The sequence below is a fragment of the Giraffa tippelskirchi genome, chromosome X (genome assembly GCF_054371585.1).
Source record: "Giraffa tippelskirchi isolate mGirTip1 chromosome X, T2T-mGirTip1v1.2.pri, whole genome shotgun sequence".
Lineage (NCBI taxonomy): Eukaryota > Metazoa > Chordata > Mammalia > Artiodactyla > Giraffidae > Giraffa > Giraffa tippelskirchi.
This window is the reverse complement of record NC_137289.1, coordinates 22,678,652-22,705,463: the sequence shown is the minus strand read 5'-3', so window position 1 is coordinate 22,705,463 and position 26,812 is coordinate 22,678,652. Positions and strand designations below refer to the sequence as shown.

The window sequence follows — 26,812 nt, the reverse complement described above, 5'->3', positions numbered from 1 at the left end:
ATGAATAGAAAAATAGCACTGATAGAAATGTAGAATGTAGATCTCATTTAAATTTAATTGAGATCATAATTTGTTAAATCACTTCTGAGGATAATCCACTTCAGGACATTAAAAATATTTAAGCAATTCATAAAAAAAGAAATGCAATGTCCTATGTGTCAAAGGAAACAATGTTCCTGTTTGATTTCTGATCCATACAGTGATCACTGTAGCCTGTGAGACCCGGAAGAGGATTATTCCGTCTAGATAGCCAAGAGTTCTGGAGCTGCACTTCCAACACTGCATCCAATAGCCACAGGTATGTATTTAAAATTTCAGTTTAATTACAGTTATGTAAAATTTAAAAATTCAACTCCTTAGTTTCAGTAGCCACACTTCAGTGCTCAACAGACACATGTGTTGGACAGTAAAGATAGAGGTTATTTCATCATCACAGAAAGCTCTATTGGACAGCACTGGGCTAGACACAACGAGGTCAAGACTTTGAGTTTAGACCAAATAATTCAAACCATTTTCAATTATAGTTTTTCCACAACTAATTAATGCTTGTATCTACAGAGAATATAGATTAGGATTGAACATTTTACTTTTGACTTTGGACAATGGTCGTCAAAATTCAGTTGTACAGAAGCATCATCTGTGGAGTTTGCTAAATGCAGATAATTCACAGTGATTCAATAGGTCTGGAATGAGCATCCAGGAATTTGCATATTAGACACGTGACATGGGTAGTCCTCAAACCACATTTTGAGAAACACTGTGATTATGCATCAAAAATTCCAATGATCGGTTTACACACTGCTTCATTTACTTGGATGGGAAAGTATTAATATGCATACATAGGCAAGCTCTTTCTCTACAAAAGCGCAAACTGTTCCACAAAGGCAAAAGAAGGAGATTTAAAGCTGTAGTAGATCCAAGCAAGGATAAATACAGAGAGAAAAATCAAGAAGACACACACTAGAAACAAATCTTTTGAATAGAATATTCCAGAATATCTATGCATGACAGAAACTATATAGCCATTCAGTTTCTGGAACTCTCAGGCCCTGGGGAAAGCTTGGTGATGTAATTTCTGAAGATCTGAATACTGCATGTAAATGCTAAGTATGTACAAGGTACTAGACTATATGCTAAGAGATTAGTAAAATAAGGTTTGTAACTTAAAGGAACTCAATTTAGGGGAGGAAGAGAGACCAAAAATAAATATAGTAGCAGGTGTCATTTCAGCTGAACCTTAAATGTTGAGTAGCTCTGGAGTTATAGGCAAGGTAGAACAATGGCAGTCGAAATGTAGAGAACATGAAAAAAAGCACAGGAGCTTGAAAATTTGGAGCATACCTGGTGACCTACAAGTGACCTAGAGTGGCTAGCGTGTAGGATTTAGAGAAGCTTGTGTAGTGGGAGATAGGGGTATAGATGCATTCTGGGTAACTGGGACAAGACCATGGATGGCACTGAATGCCTGTCTGGGGGAAAAAAAAACCCTTCAGAATGTATTTAAGGAGAGTAGTGATATGATAAGATCTGCATTTAGGAAGAACACTAACAGCTGGGCATAAAATGGAGTACGGAGAGAGTGGATGCTGGGAAGATGTGCTATAATTTGGTCATCTGGCTCCATAAGAAAAACTGTACACTTGTTGACAATGTTTGTTCTTGAAAAAAGCTGGGAATCAAGAGAGAAGCAACAGAATATGAAAGAGACTTCTTAAAGCTGAAATTCTGAAGAAAGAACATGAGTAGAGGCAGTGTTTAGAAGCTGTTGGGAATGCAATGATCCATCAGGACTTTGGCAATAGAAAGTACCAGCAATTAGGGTCAGAAAGAAAGTATAATTCTTGCAGTCTGGTGAGCAGACAGTTCTACACCACCTATGACTTCTGAAGGTATGGACAATGGGGTACCTTCTATGGGTGGCATACAAGTGAGCAAATAGCTTCTTCAATGAAGTGCCCTTTAAGATAAACAACATATTGCATAGTAATTAAGGGTATAGGCTCTGGAGTCAGACTTTCTGTAATTGAATCTTGATTCTGCTACTTAGTAATTGTGCAATCTGTAGGCAAGTTACTTAAATTCTGTGTCCCATTTTTTCTACACTTAAAATGGAAATAATATTACCTACTTCATAGGAATGCTGTGAAGGTTGATGAGTTCATACATATAAGGTATTTATAACATGGCCTGGCACATAATAAGCACTCAATAATGTCAGCTAGTATTATCATGTGTATGTGTAAGTGAAAGACACACACTTACTTGTGCTGTATTCAATGTTCAATAACCCCTGAAGGTATCAGTGTTATATCTAAGGGGTGGTGATCAGTATAGTTTAGCAGCCCAGGGGACATCTGCAGTACACTATCCTGCTTAGGCAGCAGACCTTAATATTGCTTAAAATAGATATCTTAAGTCCTTTTTTGAAAAAGACAGATATGAGTAAGTTTTTCAACTTGTAAATATTCTTAGTGCTTCCCCTTAAGTAAGCTAGTATAAGTGCTGGCTGGTGTAAACTAACCTTATACTCCCATTCATAAGACCTGCCTTACACTTCCCTAAAGCACACTCAAAGGTATACTGAAGGGAAAAATCCACCGGATAACCAATCTAAACAGCCAGAACCTAGAAATCTATTCCCTCTCTAATTTTTCTTGGCCTCAAACAGCAGGGGGGAAAATGATTATTTTGCAGATGAAAGACTTTCTTTCACCAATGAAAAAAATATCAATTTCTTTAAAAGTCTTAATACGGTCTTTTTCGTTTGTTTAAAGTGCTCATTTCCAGAAAGTGGAATGGATTGAGGGGTGTTAGCCAGAGCTTCTGACTGCACAGGAAATTCGCCACCTGAAACCAAGTTTAACATGGTGCTTCCAGTCACATGCCTAGTTTTCCCTCTTAACGTTCACCCATTCCCTCAAGTTTCCTCCTGTATTTTCTTTAAGAGTCAGATTCCATTTAAGTTATGATAAAGGAGCTTTATATTATCCTCCTTTCCTTTTTGCTAGAAGGAAATCATATAGCTGTACTTTAAGGTATGTTAAAGTAGAAAGATATCTTAGATAAGGATAAATTCTAATTACATGGTAGCTGAGACAATATTTCTATTACCATCTTTCTGAAAGTCTCATAAACAGGTGATAACAATACGTGCCCTATCTCTGACTAATTTTCCTTTCTCTTTTTTCTGACTTATTTTCTTGACAACATTCTCAAATATTCATTGTCAAATGCTGAGGAAGAGTTATCTATGATGTGAGCATCCAGCCATTTCCCCAGTACATAGCACAGTCTCTAATAAATTCAGGTCAAAGAATGAGTGCTTCAAGAACGTTTCCTGAAGAGGTTTCAAAGAATGTTTTACCAGAGAACTAGTGTGACTACCCAAATATCTGGGTTTTTCTGCTGAAGTGATAATGCAGTTTTAAATAGTATTCCTTTCAGTGGGATAGAACCTGTGTTTTTTCCCCTTTAAATGAATGAATTTAAAATTGAGAAACCATTTGGGAACTTTAAAAGACAAGAAAATTCATCCATTTTACATACATACATAGATGGATGGATAGATAGATAAAAATAGAAAGAAAAGTGTGAAACTGAGCCAGCTGTATTTCTTTTCTATTGACCTGGATAAAATACTCAAATTTTAAAACATAAGCCCTTCATACTTGGCCAGTATATTTTAAAGTATACATATACTTTTACCAAAACAATTGTATATGTTTGTTGAGCAGAGATATTAAAAACAAATGAGCTTGTTTTAGAAGGAAAATATTCCACACTAACCTTTTCAATTGGACAACATTTTACTTCCCAAGGCATTTTACTTTACAAGGCTCTACCTTCATTCATATTGATGTATAAATTAATCAAAACACTAATGTTTCTCCACATAATCTATAAAATTAATCTCGAAAGCACTCATATATTAAAATAAATGTTGGGCTAAAAATAGCTTGGAAAAAATCTCTAGAGTTCTATCAGATAACATTTTTTTAAGTAAATGACTGAACTTAGTCTTCTTAACTAGTAGCTTAAGTCAAATTTACCCTGGATCCATCAACTGAGAGGCTGCCTAGTATAAGGGTGAGAAAAAGCACAGGTTCTTGAATCACATCAATTAACCACTGAGTCTGGGCTCTGCCACTTGTTAGATGTGAGACGTCAGGCCAGTTACTTATCCTCTAAGTCTCAGTTTTCTTACCTCTAAAATGGAGATCATTATGCCACTTGACTTCACACAGGGTGGTTATGAGAAAAGATTGATCAAGTATATGTAAAATAATTGTGTAAATATTTTACATTATATCCACTATGAATCTCTGACCAACAACTATATAGTAATTATAAGTTGTTTTTTAATAGAGTAAAAAATCATGATGAAATTAAGCAAGTATTTACTGTTAGTATACAATTACAATTCAGTCATAAAAGCCACCTAGTTAGCTTTGATATTATTCATTAGGTCACCCTGGAATTCAGAGATGGCAAAGAGATAATATCATTATTTTTTTAACATAAACATTTTTAGTAGCATAGAGAAGTTCTTTCCGGATATAGAAATTCCAGTAACATAACATTTTCCAGCATTTATCACTGCCTAAAATTTAAACCAGTAACACAGGTCCATGAGAAATCTCTATTTATTGAATAAAGCAGTATTTTCCATGAAAATATATCTATTTAGTTTTGCAGTGGAGAAAACGAGATAGTTTCTGCTTTTAATCCAAAGAGAAAAACCTCAACAACTTCACACATTAAAAAGGTACAGAGACGGCTTTCCTGGAGTCACGCATGCATTAGAGTGTGGAGAAAACATCCAACAAGCACAACTCTCCAACACTTAGTGAAACAAACCAACCGCTACCCAAAGAAGAAACTGAAGCTATAAATTCAAATAAACGGGCTGCAGGGAGACTACACAAACCTGCTGTTGCTTTAATTGCAGACAATTCAATTCAGCAGCTGTTGGTCCAGGCACTAAGGTTCACTGTATGCTCTTCAGCGTAACCTTGAAATATTGTCACTCACTCACTTCTCCACATCATCTGCATGCTGTCCAATTAATGAGGAGCGAAATCAACTGTCAAACCACGTATCAAAACAGAACATGATCTTTTAGCTCCTAAGCACAGGAGCACAATATTTTAAGGACAATAAAGCAAGAATGGAGGTGTAAGCCCTTGACAATAAATGATATTCAAACTTATCAAAACATGTGGTTGTAGAAACTAAGCTTCTGTTCTGCTCGGCAAGAAAGTGAAACTTTCTCAAGGTTTTTTTTATTTGGGAAGATCCTTTCTGATTAAGTGCTATATAAGAACCCTTTCAAACAACAACCAATACCTGATCAGTCTCCAAGTTTTTCGTTATTATGGACCAATATGTTTGTGAAAGCTTAAGAGAATACTTAAAGAACACTTCTGGTCCAATGATATTTTACAATACAGATGATTTGGAGCTGGCATGTTTAGCCTTGCTCTTTTTAGCACTTTTTTTCTACCAGGAGAACAAACAACAATAATATATAATGTTTATCAATCTGAGTTAAATAATGAAATAAAAATAAATTTACCAAACAAATGTGTTCTGGAATGCTTCCTATTTGAAATTTACTTACTCTTAACTATATCTCAAATCTAGACAACCAATTAACAAATAGAGGAGTTAATAAACTCAAGAGAAACACAACATACTAAGTGTTTTAAACATTGCTTTTTGCTTCCAAAGCACTGTCTTCTGTGCAAACACTCTAGGCTAGATCACAGACTACCAGTTGCAGACATAAGACTTGAGAAATTCAATACAAGAATACAGCAGAGAAGCATGCACAATTAAGGAATCGGGACTACCAATTTAACAGAGAACCCAGATCTTACACAGCAATCTACCACAAACATTATAGCTAGGGGCAGGCATATTTTATGCAGCTATTTTGTTTAGCTCATTAGAACCTTATTTGTCCTTCAGTACAGTTGAACTGGAGGCAAAATAAGAAAGGAATGCACTTTGAAACAAAAGAAAATTTTCAGATGAAATAAAACATACTATACCTGAATATTGGACTAGGAACATCGTGACACTCTTCAGGGAACTGTTTCACGTTGTATATCCTACCGTGAGTTATTCTCCCCTTAACCTCTTCTCTTCACAAAAAGAAAAGCCAAAGCACCCCAAACCCCCACTACACACTATCCCTAACCCACCTCCCCACTGAGGGGAAAAAAAAAAAAAAAAACAGCTACAATTCAGCTCAGATCCGATGCTTCTGTTTAGCTCAGCTCCAGCCGAGCAACTGAGCTCTAGCAACGGAGCATAGGGAGGTGGATTCCGATGCCAGTAGCACTTCCATCCACTTCACTTACACAAAAGCAGGCAGTGGAAAATCCAGGAGCCTTGAAGACAAGGGCTGGAACTGGCTTTTATGAATTGCTATTACTGCATGTGTCACCATCCATCTCCAATGACGGACACTTATAGGCTGAATTGGGGGTGGAGGGGGTGGGGTGGCGGAGGTTGGAGAGCAGGTGGAGAAGCAATTAGCAGTATGTTCATCGGAGAATTCGTTCGGGATTTCATACATCAGTGCCTAAAGAAACAGCATGCAGTTGACAAATCAGAACTTTACGATTTGCATGCCTTAGAAGGAATCTTAGCTCAGAGCCCCAAACAAAATAATGCCTGCCCACTCTTATAGAGCATGGAAAGTCATCCCTCTGCTTTCTTTTTCCTCCAGCCACCCTTGTGCCTGAGAAATCAACATTCAGAATGAATATTTGCTAGTTTTCCCTAAAGAATTGTATTTAAAAGTCTGGAAGCAAAGGAAGTATAAAGAAATTAAATTATACTGAAGAACATGACATCTCTTAACAAAAAGGCAAGAAGCTAATTATTTTAAGCCAACCATCCTTAGTCCCATTCCCCAGGTGCAGATTTCATACCTATAATCAATGGATCACACAACTTTTGTGCATATATTTAACACCGAAAAACAATATGTATACCTAAAAATAGTTCAGTTATAGTCCAGGTGAGAAGCTAAGAGCTAGGTGCAGGAATCTCTCCATAGGCGATCTTTAAGAAGGCACTTTATAAGTGCTTTAGTTTACTTATCTGCTAAACTGAAGCACCTTTTTTTAGACTTATTTCAAAAAGAATCATGAGTAGGAAGCAAAAGGAGACAGTCTCTTAGGAAGAAAACACGACACAACTGGAGCAGTACTGGGGTTGAGTATCAGGAAACCTGGGTTCAGGTTCCAGTTCTACAACTTTCTAGCTGTGTTACCCTGGACAAGTCATTTAACTTCTTGGAGCATAAGTTCCTTTATTTTATAAATTGTACATAGTTGTACCCATTCTGTACATAGGATTGCTATGAAGAGCTAATGAAATAATAGTTATGAGAATGCTTTTGTAAATTGTAAAGGACTATAAAATTGTATAGGATTATTATTATTATACCGAGACAAACCTTGCCTAAATGACTGAAATGAGACACCTCTATCATATAAGGAAAATAAAAAGAAAGGACCAATATACTTTCATGAAATATTATCCAATTCTTCCAATTTTAAAAGTAGAAGTAGTGTTTGCTCTTAAAATTCCACAGGAGAAAATTTTTTGAAAAGAAAAACTTTAATATCTGATATATAATACATCAAAAGTTTATTAAAGAGACGGAAGCCTTCTAATTCCTTCTTTCCTTTCTAAAAAGTCAGTCAATTTTTTGGTAAGGTCTAGTATTATGTCCCATCTGGAATGCAAGCTACTAAACAATAAGCATCTCCTTTTGTTAAGTCTTCCTATAACCTGGTACATCCTTACTGCCCAGTGTGTGGAAAAGGATTCAGGTTGATTATCTAAATCCACAAGGTAAAACTCCAAAGTCATGTTTTATGAGGATCCAAGCTGCTTTGATACTATATATACAGTGACCAGCTGGCTTCAGCTGGGACACAGTTTTAGTACATGAAGTCCTGGGGTGGCCAATGATCCAGGCAACATCTAGGGACCTATGGTTCAGCCAAATCCCACACGTCCTGACTTTCATCTGTATGGTGGTTTCCCAAGTGTGTCTGTCCACATGGGCCAAATCTGAAGCAGCCAAAAGGAAGGTGGGACTATAGCAGAAATATCAGATGGCAGCTCCCCTGGGCCCCCTCCAATGCCATCTGTGAACTCAAACAAGTACCTAGCCTACTTCCTGTGAGAAGAAAGAAAACTTTTTTTTTCTAATTGCCCCCTTGAATGTCATTGCCAACACTGAAAATTTCCGTAAAATATGTATCCAAATTCTATATTAAATCAATGGGGAAATGGATAAGTAGAGGAGAAAAGAGGGGGAGGGAAGGAGAGTGAAAGAATCTGAAGTGAGAGCTTTTTGTTTCCCCTACACAGAAAAACTCTTGCTAGAATCATCCAAAACCTCACCTCCTAGAAAGTGCTTGCCTTCTGAGGTACTGGAAATGGCCCTTTTACTACCATAGCTGTAATCTTAGCCTTCCAACTGCTTAGGTAAACAGTCACGAGCTTGAAAAAGCACTGGTTGACCTGGCACCAGAACTTTCCTTTGGCATTTGGAAAGCCAGGCGGGTAGAACACAGTTCTCTAGGGGGCCTCATCATTGCAACCCTCCACCAGTGATTCTTGCCTGGAGAATTCCAAGGACAGAGGAGCCTGGTGGGCTATAGTCCATGGGGTCACACAGAGTTGGACACAACTCAGTGACGAACACATCTGTGGCATGGCTGGTCACTAATAAAGTTGTCAGCCCAACTTCAGTTACAGCAAAGGAAGCTGGCCTGAGACTTTAAAATACACACTGGTAAGAAAGGAAGAAAGGCAGTATTTCAGAATCAAGCTGATCTGCCATTGGGCATTGCAACTGAATTGTTGCACACATTTAAGCTTGAAATTCATATCTTCCAAGTTCCTCAGAAGGGCCGTTCAAAGTAAAGGAGAAAGGACAGGAAAGATGATCTTTTGTCAAAAGGTGAGGATCATGTCTAGAACATGACTGACAGTATGCCCCCAAAGGCAATAAACTAGGGTGGAAGGCAGCAGTTTCAACCTATATTAGCAAGAATGGAAATTAAAGCATCAGAGAATCCTGATAAAAACAAATAGACAAACATATACATCAAAAACCATTGCAATGTTTCCATCATCCTAATTTCAATCTCCAGAACATAAACACTAGTGGTTCCCTAATCCACTTGAGCTCCTTCTCAGCAACTGTCACCATGCCCGACTGACCTTTTCAAATGAATTCCTGTTGTTAACCACCTTGGATACCGAGTACTTTTGTCAAAAACAAAAATTCCAGTGCAAGATTTCAAATAACAATGAAACTTGAACCAAACCATGAACCTAAACAAGAAGAAACAACACTAGTTTTCTAAATCCCAACAAAATGGAACTGTTAATAGCTTGAAAGCAGTAACAGCTAGTGAATCGATTTGAACTAGACCAATGCTTCATGTTTTCTGAATCAATCAAACTTGTACCAAACCCTGAGAGTCCAATCAGTTCAAGCTCCTGCAAAGAGCACACATCGAGACTTGCTTTTACCTGCCTGAAAGCCCACAATGAACCATAGTACAGCACTAACTAGGAGCTGGGAAAACCGCATTCTCCTATTTTTTTTCACTGTTTGACCTTGGTCAAGTCACTTATCCTTTTTCACTCAGCCTGCTTTCTTTGAAATGATTGGGGTAGGATTACCAATATCCAGGTCTAATACTCTATGTGAATTGTGAAATTTAGTCTAGCAACAAAATAGATGATGTCACAATTTGGCCCTAATCTTCAGGAAGCAGAGAGATGGACCACCCCAACTCTCCCAAGAATTCATGTTTCTAGCTTTTTTTGAAACATGCTTCACATTAGAGCCGGGCAGCTGTCTTTACTCACTAGGCAAATGCACCTTGGGAATAGTCAGCCCAATATTCCTTTTCAGAACGTTTCTCTTCAAAAAATGTTTCAGGAGCAGTTTGTTATCCTCAAATGAAAGCTACAGGTTAAGTGGTCTGGTCCCTAGAAGGAAGAGGGAAGAAAGTGATCTAAATTATGCAAAGTACCTACTGCATGCCAAACATGGCATGATACTTTATTTTTTAAATCAGTCCTCACAACACGACTATATGGTAGGTATTATCATCCTAATTTTATAGGCAAGGAAACTGAGGCTTACTGATGTTAAGTAACTTGCTTGCAGTCACCCAACTGCTAAGTGATAGATCTGGGATTTGAACTCAAGCAATCTGAATCCATTCCTGTACCAACATTCTAATGATTAAAGTCTGAATGATTGAATTCCTTAATTCAGTGATTCAATTGGACTGAGTCAATACAGTAAATGTAAATCTCCTTACATTTATACTGGTTAGACAATTAAAAAAAAAATTTCATCCAACAATGTGGTTAACACCACTGGGCTCTGCAGTCTGACAAACCTGAGTTTCTTGAATTCCGGCTTATGGACAAGGTACTTAACCACATTGAATCTCAAGTTTTCTTATCTGGCAAATGGGGAAAGAAGTAGTACTTACTCATTGGGTTGTTGGAAGGTGTTAATGGTGTGATACCAACTAGCACAGTGCTTGGTACAATGTAATTATTCAATAAATGCATATTAGAGCTGTACTTGTACTCATAAGCAACAGAGCAAGGAAAGGTTATAAAGAGAAAGGAAACAAGGATTCATTGAACTCAAGTACTCTTTGGCCTGTAGCACAGATTTAGTTTGAAAGGTGTTCAGTGGCCCATCCATACTCTCTAAAACTAAGCTGTGTCTTGCTGTAGATTAGCATATTCATGAAGTAACATGATTATACTAATTGATGGTGCCTAAGTAGTGGCAAGCAAACTTGTCATGTGCTCTGCTGAGTAGCAATTGTCCCCAGTTTCCTGGAATCTCTCCTTCTAAAGAGAGGGTTGGAAAGCAGCAGATAAAAGTACTGCTGAAAGTACCAGGTGGTCTAAGGCCCCCATCTTCCCCCAATTCTTCAAGCTCCAGCTTCTATTTCATTCACTCATGGCCCTCTTTGCATATACATCTCTCCTCCCTCAGTTAATTCTAGTTTCATTGTGCCTCTTCCCCTGGCTCTAGTTCTGTCTCTGCTCATCAGTGTCAAGTGGTGTTTATGGAATGTGTGTCTGGCACTGTACTAGGTGAAGTGGAGGGACATCATCCAAAAGTGAGTCAGAGACCTGTGTTCCATGGCCAAACAGATCTAAGATCCACAAGTATACCAGAATTTTTGCAACGCAGTGTACACAGGTATAACTGGATGAACACCTTGATTTCAGAGCACAAAATAGTTTGTTCATCTAGTTAATGATACACATACTGAAGAACTTAGAATTATATAGCTGTCAGCAACCCGATTTGAAATGCATAAAAAGATGGATAGATGGGTGAAAAGGTGATAAAGCAAATAAAGTGCTAATTCTAGAATCTGTATGGTGGGTATATGGGTGTTCACTGTATACTTCTTTCAACTTTCCTATATATTTAATTTTTTCATCATAAAAGGTTGAGGGGAGAAGGAGAAGGTAGGTAAAGTGTACAGCTTTTTCAACTTCAAATGTTTCAGAACAAAATAACCATATTTATATGTAGAAGCAAAAATCAAATAGTGTAAAACGTTAAAAGTTGGTGAATCTAAGTGAATGATACATGACAGTCCTTATATGAGTCTTTCTTTATTTTTCTTCTTCTTTTTGCTATATATCAACAATGACTTAGTGTTTAAGACAGTAACCAAGGTGCCCCTTTTCTGGGAAGCCTCCTTCAGTGCCCTCACCTGTTCTCTAAATTATATGATTCTTTTATAAATATTTTTCTATATTTAAAATTATTTCAAAATAAAAATTTTAAAGTTAGTTTATTGAAAACTGACCCCTTACATTTAGTGTCTCAGTTGTCATTTTTAGTAGAGAGGATATTAAGTCCATAGTAGTAAGGTCCATCTAGTCAAAGCTATGATTTTTCCAGTAGTCATGTATGGATGTGAGAGTTGGACCATAAAGAAGGCTGACTGCTGAAGAATTGATGCTTTTGAACTGAATTCTTCTCTCAAAGAAGACTCTTGAGAGACCCTTGGACAGCAAAGAGATCACACCAGTCAATCCTAAAGGAAATCAGTCCTAAATATTCATTAGAAGGACTGATGCTGAAGCTGAAGCTCCAATACTTTGGCCACCTGATGCGAAGAGCTGACTCATTTGAAAAGGCCTTGATGCTGGGAAAGATTGAAGGCAGGAAGAGAAGGGGATGACAGAGGATGAGATGGCTGGATGGCATCACTGACTCAACGGACATGAGTTTGAGCAAGCTCCAGGAGATGGTCAAGGACGGAGAAGCCTGGCGTGCTGCAGTCGCAGTACAGGGTCGCAAAGAGTCGGCACGACTGAGTGACTGAACAACAAGTAGAGAAATTGAAAAGAATGGTGGGGGTGAGGAGCAATAATCAACCCATAGATGTGTGTGTGTGTGTGTGTGTGTGTGTGTGTGTGTGTGTGTGTGTGTGTGTGTGTGTGTGTGTGTGTGTGTGTGTGTGTGTGTGTGTGTGTGTGTGTGTGTGTGTGTGTGTGTGTGTGTGTGTGTGTGTGTGTGTGTGTGTGTGTGTGTGTAAGTCACTCGGTCATGTCCAACTCTTTATGACCCCATGGACTGTAGCCCACCAGGCTCCTCTGTCCATGGGATTCTCCAGGCAAGAATACTGGAGTGGGTTGCCATGCCCTCCTCCAGGGGATCTTCCCAACCCAGGGATCAAACCTGTATCTCTTAAGTCTCCTGCATTGGCAGGCAGGTTTTTACCACTAGCGCCACCTGGTTGTGTGCCTGCTATATGCAATACACTGTGCTAGGCGCTGTGGCAGATTCAAAGTTAAAAACATAGTCACCACCCTGAGAGGGCTCACAGTGTAGATGAGGGAAAGCCAAAGCAGTGTCTGAGAGGGTAACTGGCTGGCCAGATAAGTTCTGTTAAGACAGGAGTATGAAGACAGGAAAGCGGGTTGGAGCCAGACCGCAGAAAGTATTGAATGCCAGGCTAAAGAGTTTGGACCTCATCCTATGGATGATGGGAAGCCATTTATAGTATCTGAGTCAGAGAAATAATATGCTCCAAAACTGATTTGCTAGATAGGACCCTTTGGGCACAGTTCTCTTCATCGTGCATTTATTTTATATTCATGTACTTCTGGCCCTTATATCTTCTACTTCCCTTATTTCAATGTGGCCTTTAGGGATTTCCAAGGGTGCTGCCCATTTTTTGTCTGTGTAACTAGAAGTTCTCAAATTATTTATTTTTCAACTCAAGTAAAGACAACTAGGCCACTGCAGTCATTTCTTCGTCTGTGTTACTTGCTGCCCTTTTTTTAAACAGCCACCTCTTCACCCTCTGTCCTTTTCTCTCTCTCAGACCCACTGACTCAGTAAGCAATAAATAAGCCTCAGACGGTTTTTTAAACTAGCAGCTATGCTTTGAAACTCTGATTTCCTTCATGATAATCAACCCCCAATTACTACTGGGACCACTGGTTTGAGTTGGAAAGAATGAATATTCAGCTAAGCAACACGTAAAGGTGTGCAGGAAGCTCTGTCCCGCATGTAGAAGGAAATAATTATTCACAGTAATCCTTGTATAGTGAACAACCCAGTGGAGATGGCATTCCTGAATAGGGGCAAGTGATTAGAGGTCTCTCAGACTGCCTTCCCTAATCACTTCCCAAATCAAAAGGTGGACTTTCTGTCTCCAGTTTTTTCCCCGTAAAGCCCATCCTCCAATTGAATCATGTTATGCCCCCATTTAAAACCCTGTGCTGGCTCATCCCCGCTTACAGGATAAAGGTCAAGCTCCTTAACAACAGACTTCCTTCACCAACTGGCCACAAGAAACCTTCCCAGATCCTTATCCTGTGCCCTCTTCTACACTCTCAGTGATTCATACACAATATCTCACCTTTTTCTAAACAATTCATTTTTACACATGTCACCCTTTCGCATGTGCTGTGTTCCCTCTTTCTGGAATTCTTTCCCACCACCACTTTGTCCACCAAGATTCTAGGCAATGCCCACTCATCTTTGTGATTCAGCACCATTAGACTCTGGTCTGTAAGGAGCCCACTCCTAGCAGTAATTTCCTCTATCATGTTCCCAGGACACCTTATAACATAGCTCTTTCTCTGAGCACCTTTGTTATTGTAATAAAATGATTGGTTTGCGTGTCTGTCTTCCCAACTGGACTGTGAGCTCCTTATGGGCAGGCAGGGACAACTTCTAATTCATCACTGTATTCCTAGCACTTGGCAGAAGGTCTGGTCCTGTATATGTGCTTAAATGTCTATTGAATAAATAAGCTTGAATATCAAGTGCTCCTTGAATTTGAACTAAGCATCTCTTGAAAGGTGAAAATTAGAATATTATGTGACCAAAGTAATCCTAGTGAAGTGTGTTCAAGGACTTGACTGAAGAAGAAATAGTAGGAGGCCATATTATGGGGCCTTACTGTGGGACAGTTTTGATCCCAGGAAGCTCTTACTGGCAGTTGTTGCTGGCTAAGAAGAGCAGCTGAAGCGGATGAGAAGGGCCCTTACTAGGGATTTCCCCAAAGTTGTCTTCACAGTTCACCACTGAAGCCATGTTGTTTATGTAATATTCACTACACAGTGTTTCAACTGTTCTGAAATACAGCCAGACTTGTATTTGTGCTCTCCCTGCCTGATATATTTGGACCAGCCTTATTAATGGGTAGTCATGGAAAGTTCTCCAGTTCCTAGTCTCACCTATCATTATCGTGCTTAAGGGACCATTGAAAAACTGAGAACCAAAACGGGGGGACAGGGAGGAGCTAACAAAAACCTTCTTTTATTTTTCTCCTAGATTGCCAATATCTGTCCCCAGACCTCCCATCCTACAGCACTTTCTACTGTGTATCAGTAAAGGCCAAAAAAAGGACAATGAGGATTATAGCAAAACTTGAGACTTTGCAGGCAAGAAAGAGGAAGCAACACTGGGACCTGGCATATAAATCTTTAGACATATGATCAGTTGCCACTTCTAGAAAGTAAACATTTCAGCTGTTTCAAACAAATAGCAAAAGCAATTAGCCCTTTCTGTAGACTAAACTGAGGTGTGTGCTGAACTTTTTTAAAAAAATGGAGTCTGTTTTGATCTTCAAAAATGTCAACATGGTAAACACTTCGCTTTTTTTTTGTACATATAAATCTAAAAGCCAAGTCTAGCTTGAGGAAGATTTAAGAGACATAAAATTTGTCTGAGGTGTCTGCCAAATCTCCGCAGTAGAGATAGAAACCCTGGAAAAGCTGACACAGTCATAACTCTCACAACATCCCAAGCAGGTTTGTGCAGGGCTAGATGTACAGAAAGTCCCTGATTCTTTCCTCAAACAGTTTGTAAATAGAGAAGTAGATCATTTGCTTATCAGCTATCTGGGAGCTCATTTTTGCCTATATATCCCACAGAGGAAAAAGAGGAAAAAAAAAAGAATAAATCCCTACTGGCAGGTATCCCAATTTTCAGTGGAGTAAAATTTCATTTATATGATAGGTCTGCTTGTTGAAAGCTTCTCTTTCTTTCCTTTGCTCTTTCACACTCATTCTTGTATGTACACTAGATCTCTCTGTCTATCTGTCTAAAAGGCATGAAAAGGGGGTATTTATAAGTATCTAGGGCAGTGCCTAGCAGAGTGCTTTGGACATAGTAAGCTCACAATAAATCATCAAATGAAACTCTACTTGCAATTTCAACTTATTTGATCATGGAGCAGAACTATGCATTCTTTTTACTGGAGTATACAATGATGAGAATTCCTTACAAGGCGATATCGTTTTATTCTGACAATTCATGCTTAGGACCTCTATCCTTTAAAGAGCATCCATTTTTGTACAATGGGTATTATTTGTAAGAAAAATGAAGGAAAGACCACATGGCAGGATCCTGAGTGACAATATGAACACTGATATGTTTTTGTAGAGAAAATCAGATATCTCATATTCACCTGATTGTGTGTCATTATGGTAATCCACTACATATGTCTAAGATCACTTAACAATGCAAGAATATAGTGCACGCATGAGCTGCATTCTGTAAATAGGATTAACAGTTGAATTCAACCAAGGTCTTCCCTGGGGACAGATTGCTGGAAAATACATCTACATGACATTTAAAAAAAATAAATTAACCAATGACACTGGCTCCCATGAGACACGCTGTTTCTTGTACATTCAATTCTATCACAGTTTTCTGTAGCTCTTTGCTGACATCCCCATCCCAAAAGACATAGAATTTCAAAACAGAAAGAAAAACAGAGCAATTGGAGCTCTTGTTTCTCCTGCATGAAGTGTTGTATACACAAAGGAAGGATTTCTGTACATTAACACAATGTGAATAGTGATGTAGTGAGATCATGTCAGTCTGGACTGTTCTTGTTATGCTGTGGTCACATATAACTTGCCCAGGGGAATGAACCAAGTCTGGATGCATACTGACAAAGACTGGCAGGGGCTGCAGAAAAATGAAAGCTGTATTATGGCAGAGGAGTTTGATTTTTTTCTTAAAAAAATGCTCTTTATTATGATTACTTTCTTACCACTTTTATTTAGTTTTACTCATCTGTAAGTAGGGATAACTATTGTGTGTATTTAATGTTTTTACTCTGAGGATGAAATGAAACACTGGTAACTTCCCTGGCATACAATAGTTAACCCATACAATGAACACCAGTATTTGGTTAGCACCAGCTAAACACCTATTAGGTGTCAGGCACTGGCCTAAGTCTCCAAGAAAAGTAAGCTGTGGCAGGAAAAAGTGACACTGGAAAGAAAAGCAGGGAACTGATTTTCAAAGGCTTTATAAACAGCCTAAGAAAGTTAAGATTTTATCTTGAGGACAATGGGCAGCCTTTGAACAATTTTATACAGAGCTGGATAGCTTTAGACTTGTGATTTAGAAACATCATTCATTCTGTCAGCATTGGTGGAGAGAGGATTGGAAGGGAGGCAGGCTGGAGGCAGTAGTAACCCTGGGTAGAAGTCATATGTGTGTTGCAGGGTAGGAGTGGGTAGTGTGCCCAAAACTAAGGCAACGGTAATAGCGGTGGACATGGGGAAAGCATTTTTAAATAACTTTTTAAAAATGTACAAATATATTATTATAGAGGATTAGCAAAAATATACAAAAGGCTAAAAATAGAATTCATGTAATCTTTCTATTTACAGGAAAACTCCATTAATAATTTTTTATGTATTTAACATTCTGAGACTTTTCCTACGTATATGTACACTGATTTGGGGGGGTGAGCATGCATGTGTGATGTGTGTGTGTGTGTATGCAAACAGATCTATCAGCTTTATAATTTGAATTTTCTCTTAATATATCATAAACAACTTTCCACATTATTAAATATTCTTTGGGAACATCAATTTATATGATTATTTAGTAATCCATAGATGTACCATAATAGATTTAATTCAAACCTTTAGTATTAGAAATCTAAAACATAATTTTTTTGTCTTTTTCTTTCCTTCTTTTTTCTTCTGCTATTATAAACAATTCTGGGCTAGACATCCTGGGAGCTAAATTTTTAGAAACTTCACATTTATTTCCTCACCATAGAGCCCTAGAAGTTGAAAGCTATGTTCCATTTGAAGATTTTTGATTCATATTGACACATTCTTTCCAGAAAGGCTGGATCAAATTACAGCCCCACTAGAAATGTCTATGGAAATGGCAACCCACTCCGGTGTTCTTGCCTGGAGAATCCCAGGGACGGGGGAGCCTGGTGGGCTGCCGTCTGTGGGGTCGCACAGAGTCGGACACGACTGAAGTGACTTAGCAGCAGCAGAAATGTCTATGAGTAGGAAGAGATCCCTTTCAGAGTGATTTCAAGGATGAAATCAACTGGATTTGGTGGGTAGAGAGGAGGGGTGGATCTTTGGCAGAGTATTGGGGCAGGAGCAGTGTGAACTCTGTCAAGAGGAGTGAAGCAATGGCCAGGCCTAAGGAACAGCAGGCTGGGTGGATAAATGTGAGGAAAAAAACAAGATAAGGGAAACCACAGGAGAGTGGGAAAAAATGAAAAGAAAAAGAAAGCTCTAGTGAAGTTATACACCCAAGTCACTTTAACTTACTACTTCATTCTGTAAAAGCAGCAAAGGCAGCAAAGAGCTAATCTTTTTATGGTATTTGGCACTCTGTGGCACCAAGGTCCAGAGTTATATTCATATAAATATGTTGGTCCATTCTTCTCACCCAATCACCATTTATTAGGTGTCTGCTGCTGCTGCTGCTGCTAAGTCGCTTCAGTCGTGTCCGACTCTGTGCGACCCCATAGACGGCAGCCCACCAGGCTCCGCCGTCCCTGGGATTCTCCAGGCAAGAACACTGGAGTGGGTTGCCATTTCCTTCTCCAATGCACGAAAGTGAAAAGTGAAAGTGAAGTCGCTCAGTGGTGTCTGACCCTTAGCAACCCCATGGCCTGCAGCCTACCAGGCTCCTCCGTCCATGGGATTTTCCAGGCAAGAGTACTGGAGTGGCGTGCCATTATTAGGTGTCTACCATGCACCAAGTACTATTCTTGATGCTTTGGGTGTGGACATACATAACAGCTGGTCCCTGCCCTCAAGGAGCTCACAGTCTAGGGATGAGACGGACACATCCACAGACCAGCACACTACGGTGTGGTACAGGCTAGAGGAGAGAGATAAGTGCAGGGTGCTATGAAAGCCAGGCACCTACTATTGCTTCCTGTGTGCATGCGTGCGTGCGTGTGCGTGTGCGTGTGTGTGTGTGTGTGTGGTAGAGGGAGAGGGAGTTACAGGAAAAGCTTCACAGTGGTGCTGATATTTGAGCCGAGTCTTGAAGGAGTTTCTCAGATGGCTAATGATCACAGATCACATTCATACTCCTTGTATATCTGTGCCACTGCTCTCAAGGACACTCGGTAAGACAGTGAGGATGCTTGTGTATAATCTAAACCCACTCATGACAACAGCCTCTACTGTTACCTCCACTGTGTACCTCCACTGTGGACACAGCCTGATCTAGGCAATATATGTTCATTTTAGCATAAAAAGGATAATGCGCACATGGCCTACAGGCTTTTTAAACAGTTCAGATGACACTGATAAATGTGTGTGTGCATGCTTAGTCGCTTCAGTCGTGTCTGACTCTTTGTGACCCTGTGGACTGTAGCCCACCAGGCTCCTCTGTCCATGGGATTCTTCGGGCAACATTACTGGAGTGGGTTGCCATTTCCTCCTCCAGGGGATCTTCCTGACCCAGGGATCGAACCCACGTCTCTTATGTCTCCTGCATTGGCAGGTGGGTTCTTCAGCACTAACACCACCTTGGAAACTGATAAAATAATAATATTCAAACCTATGAAGTCCTACAAATTCTACCTCTTAAATGTCTCTCAACTCTGTTCCCTCCTCCCGTGTATTGCTGCCTCGGGTCCTCACCGTCTCCCTTTGGAAGAGACTGCCAGCCTCCTAATTGATCACGTCCCCTTCCAGCACATCCTAAAGTGAAAACCTAATCATAACATTCCTCATCTAAAACATTTTAATGTTTTTCTTTTTATTGCCAACAAGCAATATTTTCCAAGTTTCAGTCATTGGAATATTACTTCCTGATTTTCCCATATTCACACACCATGTGTACTATTATTTACTTATTATTTCTTTTTAAATCAACTTAAAACTGGTTACTTTCTAATTTCACTATGTTGTATCTTAAGTAACCTTAGATTTGATGACGAAATTTGGTTTTATTTTTTTATAAGCCACATCAGAATATATACAATTTTTAAATGCCTGTGGGAGTACAACATAACTACCAGTGGCAGATGCCCTACATTTTGAGAAACACAGGCCTATGTGAGCACATCCAAACTTCTCATCATTGAGTTCAGAGTTCTTCACAAATCAGCCCTGACCTATCTTTCCAGACTCTTCTACCATTATACCTTCCTTTTCCCAAACAATCTGCACCCCAGCCAATGTGAAGCCCTCAATATTGAACACACCTTTGCTCTTGTAAAAAATCCCATATCTTTCACAGACTGCTCCCTCTATCTGCAAGGGCTTGCCTCCACTCTTCCCTGCCTGGTAAATTCCTTATCCTTCAAGACCTATCTGACAAGTCACCTCCTCACAGAAGCCTTCTTCCTGACTCTCCCTGACAGTCACATCTTCCTTCATCCTCCTGTAAAACTTTGCACCTATCTCTGTTATACTATATACTATATTATCTCAGAATGATGGGTCTCTATCTCCCCAACTAAACCTAGAGAGAGCTCACATGTCATATTCTGTTGCATCTCCAAAGCTTCACGTGGGGCAAAGGTCATGGAGGAGACCCAGTGCCCCAGAAGGTCACTTAAAGTCTAAAATATAATAAAAGGCAAAATTCTGTCCAGGCCCAAATAGCTTAGAGGTATGACAAGTTTTATAAAGAGAAGCATCCAAATCAGAGATAGTAATACTGACTACAGTTTTGGCAGACACAATTAGCCACGCTGCAGTATCAGTTAAGCTAACTTGGTTTTGGCAGCTACTTTACGGCAGATATATACTGACATAGAAGCTAAAAGTGAATCACTTGTGTTTTTGCCAAGATGATCGAATGTATCTCACAATGACCTCTCCTTACCACAAATGGAAAGTCAAGAACAAAAGTGAACACTGGGACCAGCAAACCATGACTGACAGTCCATGGGCTCTGGAGTCAGAAATCTGACTTCCAAACCCCAGCTCAACTCCTTACAAACGATGTGACTTTAGGCGGGCTGCTCAAGTTCTTGACATTTTAGTTTCTTCTAGAAAAATTGTACCTACATCATAAGACTCTTAATATTATGCAACAAAGTGCTTATGATAGTGCCTGGAACATTATATGGGCTCAATAAATAGCAATCACTATTGTCTGCCCAATGAATTGACTACAATTCAGGTAATATGATGCAAAAGGACAGCAAATGCATTTCTTAAGAAAATAAATTTACATCACCAGGCTTTAAAATGACAACTATAGAGTGTAGCTAAGAACAGCCACAAACAAAACAGGCTATAAGACAAAGTTCTTCTTGGTTTTAAGTTAAACTCACACCTGGAACATACCACCACACTTCTTTGTGTTCTCCAAGAATTGATCTCAAATCAGGTTCCCCTAGGATGAAAAAACAAAAATCACCCAATCTTAATTTTTTGCTTTCAATTATGATACAGAATAATATCCAAACTACGAGGATTTTTTAAAGTAGCCTATGATCCCAAGCTTTTCAACACTATTTCTTTCCCAATCTATCCCTGCTGACACATTTTACTCCAGTTCAGGGAAGCTCACCTGTTATATCTACCTCTTCTATCCTTCTCCAATTCCAACCCCAGTATCAGGAAGCAGTTTCTCTCTCCTCTTAGCCCATTTCAAGTCCCCTTTACTCTTCTGGAGCCCAAATTAAAATTCATCTCCTTCCCAAAGCCGACAAGGATTGGTCTGTAAGCAGATGAATTTCAAGCCTTCAGCTCTTCCACCCTTAGGCTAGACTTCCCATTGATTAACCTTCCCCACCTCATCACTATCCCCTTCCACTACCCCCTCAGCACTTTTTGCACGCGTTTTTAATAATAAAATAATACAGTGTCGTTTTGCACAGTCTACTTTATTCCGTAGTTGGTGCGCCCCCTAAATATTTGTCAACATCAACGCTTGCTGGAAAGCCCTCAAGTGCTCGGTTTAAAAAAAAAAAAAAAGTCTAACTTGCCTTTTATTCTGATCAGAACACTGCACTGAACCTTAAACACCTATTTCTCAAAAGCGAGAGTCCCTCCCTCATCTGCTGCCCATCCCTTCGGAAAATTGAGGGGAAACCCTTTCCGCTACAAAGACCCAGTCAGGCAAGGGGCAAGCGGTTGGAGGGCCAATAAAGAGATGGCGACGATCATGATCTCACCATCAGAGGTAGAAACTGACAAGTTGACAAAAAGTCACTCCCAGGGTGTGGCAAGGAACTCCCACGCCCCAAAGGGAAAGGGGTGTGCGTGCGTGGGAAAGGTGTGTGCCCAAAGCCTAAGAAAAAATTGAAAGAAGAGAGGAAAGAGAACGCCCGACTCCTGCAAGCAGTAAGGAAGAGTCCAGACGCCGCCTAGGGAAGACCCTGGTGGAGAACCCTAATTTCACACGTCTGAGGAGGCACAAGGCCGGGGTGGGGGATACAGGATGGCGTTGTGGAGGAAAAAGATAGAGGGCACAGTTGAGGGAAAAGATAGAGGGCAGAGTTGAGGAAAAAGAGAAAAGAGGGTACGCTCCCGACAGAAGCCCACCGGGACTCCCCGCCCGAAGCCCCCTCCCGCTCGGAGGCGGAACTGGGTGGATAGAGGGCTGAGGCCCGCGAACTCGGAAGCACCATCCTCCCTAGGCCCCCTCAGTCCCACAGTCCCCAGCCTCAGTGGCTCAGGCTTTCTGCCTCTCTGACCTCCAGCTCCCCGGCTACCGAAGCGCTACTCCTTATAGAGCCGCGGAAAATCGGGAGGTGCCGCAGCTTCTGGGCAGGTAGTGCCCTTGAGGCACACCGCGCCGGGCGACAGTCTTCTGAACTCCCCGCCTAGCGCTGCCGGCTTAGACCCGGCGCCCAGGCCCAGGTTGGACTCTCACGCACTCTGCAGCCGCTCTCCTATTGGCTACTGGTAACCGGGGGAGTCTCAGGCACGAGCCCTTGTCCTCATGGGAAATGTAGTTTGAGGTCGTTGGAGGCTGTTCTTCCTGGTGGAGGGGGTGGAATCCAATACTGACATTGGCGGAGAGACTCTAGTGGAGACAGAGGATTGTGGGAGATGAAGTCGAGACCTGTCTTTTTATGTACCCACAGTTACTCCTCTTCGCCAGCCCTCTCCCTCGGTTCCTATTGTCCCCAGAGATTCGGGTTGAGGACAGTGTTATGGATGTTGTAGTTTGAAATGTGCTGTCCTACAGAATCTCCCTTCTTGGGGCATGGGGTTGTGCTTGTGGCTGAGCTGAAGGTTCTAAGTTGATTTTACTGTTGGTTGAGCTACTGGAATGGGGGTGGGGGTTAAACACTTCATCGCAATTTGAAATTCTCATTAAGTTTTGATTCAGTGGGTTTTTGCAAAATGTTATTTATACTCTGATAAGCTAAGAATTTTGACTAGGCCTTTAAAATTGTCAAAATGTGTTCTGTGTGAACCATCTGCATTAGAATCACTTTAAAGTTTCTGGAAATGTATATTTGTTTCTAATTGGGAGCCATATTTTTTTCCTCGGGAATGGTGTCACAACAGGCATAGAAATGTGACTGTGTTATCGAGTCCAAACTTTCTCTACGACCTACATGACAGGCTGATGAATCAGAGATGAGGTGTTGAAGCAAGGAATAAGACTTTATTTGGAGAGTTGGCTAACCAAGAAGATGGCAGAGTAATGTCTCAAATAACCATATTATCTGGGTTTGGATGCCAGGTTGTGTTATAGAACAGAGATGGGGGAGGTGAGGAGACAAAGGAAAAAGGCTGTTAATTTTGCAAATATCTCCTAGAATGGCAAGCCTCAGGCAGAGAATTTGTTAATTTCTTCCTTCCTGCTATCTGCAGGTAGGCGGGGTTCTGAACAAAGGCACTTTAGCGAAACATTTAGGCAGAGGGGCAGGATTCTCTGAGACAGGCCATTATGTCTGATTATAATAACAAAAGCAACCAAAAGCAAGTCAAAGAAACACTTGCAACATGCAGTCAGAATTGGCTTTTTCCTGAGATAATTGAAGCCAGCCATAAGAAACCTGTTTAACCTATAATGAAGTCATGCTGTGAAGAACAGAGGCCACATCCATGGTGTGATGCAACAGTTTAGAGCAAATATACAACTTGAATAATAAAAAATAACCTTATAGTTCTTTAAGAAATTATCTTTTTAGTTAAAAAAAAAAACGCTAAAGGAGGTAGATAAAGAAATACGTGGGGAAACCTAAACACTTTCAAGTGATTAAAAAGTTGAAGAAAATGGTTTCAGTCAGTCAGTTCAGTTCAGTCGCTCAGTCCTGTGCGACTCTTTGGAACCCTATGGACTGCAGCATGCCAGGCCTCCCTGTCCATCACCAATTCTCTGAGTTTACTCAAACTCATGTCCATTGAGTCAGTGATGCCATCCAACCATCTGATCCTCTGTCGTCCTCTTCTCCTCCAGCCTTCAGTCTTTCCTAACATCAGTTCAATGCAGTTCAGTTCAGTCACTCAGTCGTGTCTGACTGTTTGTGACCCCATGAACCGCAGCACGCCAGGCCTTCCTGTCCATCACCAACTGCTGGAGTCTACCCAAACCCATGTCCATTGAGTCGGTGATGCCATCCAACCATCTCATCCACTGTCATCCCCTTCTCCTCCTGCCCTCAATCTTTCCCAGCATCAGGGTCTTTTCAAATGTGTCAGCTCTTCGTATCAGGTGGCCAAAGTATTGGAGTTTCAGCTTCAACATCAGTCCTTCCAGTGAACACCTGGAACTGATCTCCTTGAGGATGGACTGGTTAGATCTCCTTGCAGTCCAAGGGACGCTTAAGAGTCTTCTCCAACACCACAGTTCAAAAGCATCAATTCTTCGGCACTCAGCTTTCTTTATAGTCCAACTCTCACAGCCATACATGACTACTGGAAAAACCATAGCTTTGACTAGACGGACCTTTGTTGGCAAAGTAATGTCTCTGCTATTTAATAGGTTGGTCATAGCTTTTCTTCCAAGGAGTAAGCATCTTTTAATTTCATGGCTGCAATCACCATCTGCAGTGATTTTGGAGCCCCCCAAAAATAAATTCTTCAAGAAAATGAAGAATTTTCTTGAAGAATTTGTGGAAAATTCTTTAAGAGAGGGGAATACCAGACCACCTGACCTGCCTCTTGAGAAATCTGTATGCAGGTCAGGAAGCAACAGTTAGAACTGGACATGGAACAGACTGGTTTCAAATAGGGAAAGGAGTACATTAAGGCTGTATATTGTCACCCTTCTTATTTAACGTATATGCAGAGTACATCATGAGAAAATGGTTTATTAGGACGAATTTCACTCCTCACTTTTGACTTCTGGTTTCTTTGTTAGAGATGAATCCTTGTAGCTGAATGGATTGTTAGGATTGGGTTACTACAATTTTACTGATGACAACTTTTTGACTCACAAATGGAATGAAAGGAAAGAAAGAGGAATTGCATTTTGCTCAGGTACTTGCCTAAAATTTTTAAAAGTGACGTGAAGGAAGAAGATGATTTAATAGATTCAAAAATTTATCCAGCAGACTGCTTTCTGCAAGCCCCTGGACTGGGCCCAATTGCTACAGAATTGGAAAATAGTCCTTCCTCTGAAGTAGCTCACGATCTAAGAAGGGAGATAGACTATACAATGTGCAGAGTGCTCTAAAAGGTTCTATATAGGGTTGTGTAGGACCATAGAAGAGGGAGAACACATTCCATTTCTGGAGAAAGCAATGCTTGAATGATGAGCCTTGGAGAACTGGTAAGATATTTGTCAGCTTTGGGGCGAGGAGGTTAATCATATTCCATACACAGGAATAAGGATGTGAGAGAGTGCAAAAAATGACCAAAAATTTCCATACTGCAAGAACTAGATGGGGCAGGAATAGAGGACCATTCTAATGAGTTCAAAATGTAACCTGAATGCACTAAAGAACCATCAAAGGATTTTAAGCAAGGAAATGATATGATCAGTTGGATTTGGTGATAATTTGAATATGAAAAGGGAGGAAAAGGAAGGCATCCATTATGACTCTCAGGTTCTGATGTGAAAGAGTGAACCTACCATTCATTGAGATAGGGAACCCAGAAAGAGTTGCAAGTTTTGTGGCGTATAGGACATTTAAAAATTTGAGGAATCTCTGGAATATTTGTGTAGAGATGCCTCATAGGCTATAAGGAAATGTAGATCTGAAGCACAAGAGAGAGGTCTGAGTTAGAACTAGACATTTGGGAGACATCAGTAATAGACGGTAATTAAATACATAAATATGAATTGAATTTCAGGGAGTGCTTAGCATGGTAATTTTTAAAAGGACAAAGATTAAGTATGGAGCCCTAGAAAATAACCATATTCAAATAGTAGGTAGAGGAAGATGTACCTTCCACAGAAGCTGAGAAGGAATGGCCTGCTAGTTGAACCAAAAGAAAACAAAGTGGAAGCACTCTAATATTGTACAGAGAGGTTAAATAAGAGGACACAAGAGTAATAAGGAACTATTCATTCATCCATTCAACAAGTATTTATTGAGTACCTACAACATTCCAGGTACAACTCTAGATGCTGGGAATAGAGGAGTGGGGGTGGGGGGAAAACCCAGACCATATCCCTTCCCTTTGGAACTTACTTTCTAATAGGGGGAAACTATCAATAAATAAGATTAATAATTAAAATAAATAGCAATGAAATTCCCTGGCAGACCAGTAGTTAAGACTCTGCACTTCTGCACTCTCATTGCTGGGACCCCAGGTACAATCCCTGGTCAGGGAACTAAGATCCTACAAGCTAAGTGGTGCAGCCAAAAAAAAAAAGGTGACAGTTAATATTTCTACAATGCTAATTGGAGTGTGTGTGTATGTGTGTTTACACATAAAAAGGTGACGCTCTTCTTGATCTATTGTTCGTAGAAAGTATGCTTGAAAATGCACCCAGGAAAAAATGCTTGGGTATAAGAAGACGGTAAAGAATCCGCCTGCAATGCAGGAGACCCGGGTTTGATCCCTGAGTGGGAGATCCCCTGGAGAAGAGAATGGC

At 40.2% G+C, this 26,812-nt stretch overlaps 2 protein-coding genes across 10 annotated transcripts in view; both read right to left on the bottom strand.

Annotated features, from left to right (window-relative positions):
* ENOX2 (ecto-NOX disulfide-thiol exchanger 2) overlaps positions 1–22,656 on the bottom strand; it is a 279,083-nt gene extending 256,427 nt beyond the window's left edge. For all 6 annotated transcript variants that reach the window (XM_081568137.1, XM_081568140.1, XM_081568138.1 and 3 more), the window contains exons 1-2: positions 22,506–22,656; positions 21,140–21,199 (exon numbers count right to left, since the gene is read on the bottom strand). The gene's annotated coding sequence lies outside the window, so the exon portion shown is untranslated. The remainder of the gene's footprint in view (positions 1–21,139; positions 21,200–22,505) is intronic.
* The window catches only part of LOC145537233 (bcl-2-like protein 1), a 142,660-nt gene extending 120,004 nt beyond the window's left edge, over positions 1–22,656 (bottom strand). For 2 of the 4 annotated variants that reach the window (XM_081568143.1, XM_081568147.1), the window contains exons 1-2: positions 22,506–22,656; positions 21,140–21,199 (exon numbers count right to left, since the gene is read on the bottom strand). The gene's annotated coding sequence lies outside the window, so the exon portion shown is untranslated. The remainder of the gene's footprint in view (positions 1–21,139; positions 21,200–22,505) is intronic. The other 2 variants (XM_081568146.1, XM_081568144.1) reach the window with 1 other exon arrangement.
* Positions 22,657–26,812: the final 4,156 nt, after the last annotated feature.